We start from the raw sequence: 4,469 nt of genomic DNA, 5'->3' as shown, positions 1-4,469 counted from the left end.
AAATGGCCCATGGCCTATGGTGCTTGACTATGGATTGGGATTTTTGTCTATGTTTTAAGTTATTTTAACTTTTGTGAAAAGTGTTGTTATATTGTGATTTTATTGTGTTACTGTTTTTATTGATGTAATACTGTTTTGGGCTTGTCTCAGTGTAAACTGCCCCGAGTCCTTCGGGAGATGGAGCGGGGTATAAATAAATTATTATTATTATTATTATTATTATTATTATTATTATTATTTAGTTATAAAGTGCTTCAGGGCAAAAGGATTTCTCGACAGTGCAAGTATTTCTCGACAGTTGGAGTGAGGACGGACGTCTAATTAAATATAGGGAAAGGGTACAGTGTGAAAAATAGTATATTAATGTCAAAGACAGAACGCCACAAGATAAAAGATAACAAAGTTTATTGGAGTTACAGAACCAAAAATGCCCGTAAAAGACAAGGGCTAGGCAAACACTGGCCTTAAAAGTAAAAAGAGACAAGAAAAACGTTCAAAAGATAAACCAGATTAAACCGGAGTTTAATCCGGGTTAAATCAAAACAGCTTGCTTCAGCCTGGGAATAAACAAACAGAAGCTGGTGAACAAAAAGTTCAAAGGAATGCAACTAATTGGCAGCAGATGCTTCTCTGCTGCCAAGAGCTATGTTTGAGTAACTTAGAGGTTACTCCTCCACACAGCAGGCAATTTCCCGATACAAACACAGCAGACGAGGGCAGAAGCAGTCAGCGAAGTCCCAATCCGTTCCGAAGGTCGTAAGGCAGATGCAGACGTTTGTAGTTCACCAGTTCCAACGATAGACACAGGTAGGAGAATCCGAGGCCGTAGTCAGTCAGTCCGTAAGTCCAGAGTAAGCAGATGGCGTCCGTCAAGAAGACGACGGAAGGTCAAAGCTATTAAGATTAAGCAGAGGTTGCACAACAAAACCCCACACAATTCCTCCCGCCGTCTGAGCCCAATGTCCAGGATAACTTACGTAGTCAGCAAACGAATCACACCCGTCTTCAGGAAAACTTCCCACACAGATCCCAAGCGTTCGTCCAGATTACCTTGCCCAACGCAATTTGCTATTGCTCCCAAACCCCATTTTATGCCAGTTACAAGTCCTCATCGCTATCAGCTGTTCTCCTTAGCCCGGGCGTTTCCTCATCACTTTCCTCATCAGAACTGGAACACCTTTGACTACGCCCCACAGCATCCCCAGCTGTGGATCCCGTCCCATCCCTCCAGCTTGTCCACGGGTCTAATCCTGAAGGTCCCCAATCGCCTTCCATACTATCATTGCCAGTGGCACCCAAATCCTCCCTTACACGAGTCCATTCCATGTCATCCTCTTCCGAGCTAACCATCTCTTCCTCCATTCTCTCAGTAAACCCCTCAAAAGAATCCTCGTCAGATGGTTCTGCAAAGATATCTCGCAGTCGCTTCCTTTCTCGCTCCTCGAGAGTATCTGACTCTCGAGGAGTCTTACGCCCACGTCTCCCAGTAGTAGAGCCATGAGGCTCAACCATAACAATTAATTTGTAAGTTTAGGTCATGGGGACTAAATTATTCAAATGCGCAATGAAAGAACCAAATTTTTAATTCCTTTTTGAAAGATGCAAGGGTAGGTGCCTGCCTGATCTCTCTAGGGAGGGAGTTCCAGATCCGGGGGGGGGGGGGGGGCACTACAGAGAAGGCCCGCTCCCTCATCCCCACCAACCAAGCTTGCAATGGAGGCGGGAGCAAGAGAAGGGCCTCCCTCGATGAACAAAGAGAATCATGGAGAGCAGTTCCATAATGCAAAATAATTTAGAAATCAGGCTTCATTGATAAACTTCAGTGGACACTCAAGACAGATAAACTTCCATGGACACTCATGGGGATTTGGTCAACCAGTTAAAATTCATGAGTAAACCAGTTAAAAAAAACCTGAAAGATTTGGGAGGGTGAACCCCTAACCGCCCCACCCCCCTTGGTTACAGCCCTGGGTGACAAGTATGTCTATTTGCTACAGGCTGATGACTATCTTTATAATCTAAAACAGAAACAGATTAGTAATAAATCTCCTAAGTAAAGCACTATTTTTAAATGCCCAAAAAAGGCGACTTCACCACATTCCAAGAAAGCATACCTCACTGTCAATTAGTTCTTACCATCAGGAAGTTCTTCCTAATGTTTACATAGAATCTCTTTTCTTGTATTTTGAATACATTGCTCTGTGTTAGAGAGTGCATCTAGAATGTAAAATTAATGCAATTTGAACCACTTTAACTTCCATGGTTAAATGCTCTGTAATCCTGAGAGCTGATGCACAGCAATATTTCATAGTGAGTGTAGATTTGTCCCTAGTCCAATGCTCAAGCTAGCATGCTACAGGCTAAATGTAGCACATGTGAAGTGTTTTAAACCCTTGAGATCTCAGCTTTAGTCTCCCAGCCTTCCAGTCAGGGGATTGGTCATCTACTTTCAGTACACAGGAGCACATCAAAGATAAGGTTTAAGCCTTTAATGCACAATCTATCTATCTATCTATCTATCTATCTATCTATCTATCTATGGATAAAAAAAATTGGCCTAGGACAAAACAACAAAACTACACATCCCAGAAACACTAAACTTGGCAATACAACCCCTCATCCATGCCTCTATGTTCATACAACAGAAAGAAAATAAAAATAAAATCCTAATTAGAGGGAGAGCAATAATTGTTTTTTATCCAATTGCTGCCAGGTACAAGACTAAACTCTGCCCACTTGGTTTCCTAGCAACCTACTCAGCCCAGGAGACAGGCACAGTTAGGCCTTAGGCCTCTTCCACACTGCCTATAAGATACAGATTATCTGATTTTAACTGGATTATATGGCAGTGTAGACTCAAGGCCCTTCCACACAGCTATATTACCCATTTATAATCAGATAATGCTTTGAACTGGATTATCTTGAGTCCACACTGCCAGATAATTCACTTCAGTGTGCATTTTATACAGCTGTGTAGAAGGGGCAGTTCTAGGCAGATAATATAAGATTACTAATATACAGTAGAGTCTCACTTATCCAACATAAACAGGCCGACAGAACATTGGATAAGTGAATATGTTGGATAATAAGAAGGGATTCAGGAAAAGCCGATTAAACATCGAATTAGGTAATGATTATACAAATTAAGCACCAAACATCATGTTATACATGCAGCAGGACACAATCCAAGCATTCACAACACATGGACAATGTATAAATACTATACAATACTACACAGGGACATAGACCCCCTCTACCCTCACCACTTTCACAGTAAACAAACAACCAAATGCATACTAAACATAAAGACAACCATACAACAGACATTCAATACTACCACTATCTCAACAAGTTCTCACCAACACCACCAGACAACGCCACAGCAACGCGTGGCCGGGCACAGCTAGTCTATATATATAAAAATTTAATGTGCCAATTTATTATGGAGTAAACAGCAAAACCACTGAACCCAATCACACCAAATTTGGCCACAAAAGACATAGTCATCCAAGGTATGTCTTTCAATTTTAAAAAAACCTAGAAAAATAGTCCAAATTACAGAGGATGAGGAAGAGCCTTTCTCCCCCTAACTGCCAGTTAGAAAGGTAGGCTCCACTGCCTTTAGGCCCCACCCCCTTCATGTCCTAGCAACTCCCTCAGCCAAAATGGCACCCAGGGCACAAGCAGAGTGCACTTAGGCCTGATCCACACTGCCTATAAAATACAGATTATCTAATTTGAACTGGATTATACGGCATTGTAGACTCAAGACCAGGGGTCCCCAAACTAAGGCCCGGGGGCCGGATGCGGCCCTCCAAGGTCATTTACCTGGCCCCCGCCTTCAGTTTTATAATATAATATTTTTATATCAGTTTTAATAATATAATATATTGTATATACATATAATATTGATAATAATCTTATGTTATACAATATAATACTAATAGTAATACCATATAATAATATTAATTATATGTTATATATTACATATTATATAATAGTATAGTGGTATAGTTCAATATAGTAATATATAATGCTAATATTGTGTTATGCTAATAATATAATATATTGTATGTACATACAGCTGCTCTGAGTCCCCTTCGGGGTGAGAAGGGTGGGATATAAATGTAGTAAATAAATGCAGTAAATAAATAATTAATTTTAGACTTGGGCTCGGCCATAGTCTGACATGACTTGAAGACACACAACAACAATCCTAATTAACTTGACTATCTCATTGGCCAGTAGCAGGCCCACACTTTCCATTGAAATCCTAATAGGTTTATGTTGGTTAAAATTGTTTTCATTTTTAAATATTGTATTCTTTCGTTGTTGTTGCACTACAAATAAGACATGTGCAGTATGCATAGGAATTTGTTTGTATTTTTTTTGAAATGATAATTCGGCCCCTCAACAGTCTGAAGGATTGTGGACCGGCCCTCTGCTTAAAAAGTTTGGGGACCCCTGCT

At 40.5% G+C, this 4,469-nt stretch overlaps 1 long non-coding RNA gene across 1 annotated transcript; it reads right to left on the bottom strand.

The window, feature by feature from the left end:
* Positions 1-388: 388 nt before the first annotated feature.
* LOC134297803 (uncharacterized) lies at positions 389-3,767 on the bottom strand. Its single transcript, XR_010004674.1, has 2 exons — positions 978-3,767; positions 389-894 (listed from the first exon to the last, which is right to left on the bottom strand). It is a non-coding gene; the product is annotated as an uncharacterized LOC134297803 (long non-coding RNA).
* Positions 3,768-4,469: the final 702 nt, after the last annotated feature.

Source organism: Anolis carolinensis, chromosome 3 (assembly GCF_035594765.1).
Source record: "Anolis carolinensis isolate JA03-04 chromosome 3, rAnoCar3.1.pri, whole genome shotgun sequence".
Classification (NCBI taxonomy): Eukaryota; Metazoa; Chordata; class Lepidosauria; order Squamata; family Dactyloidae; genus Anolis; species Anolis carolinensis.
Note: the sequence above shows the minus strand (reverse complement) of the source record. Positions and strands in the feature narration are given on the sequence as shown.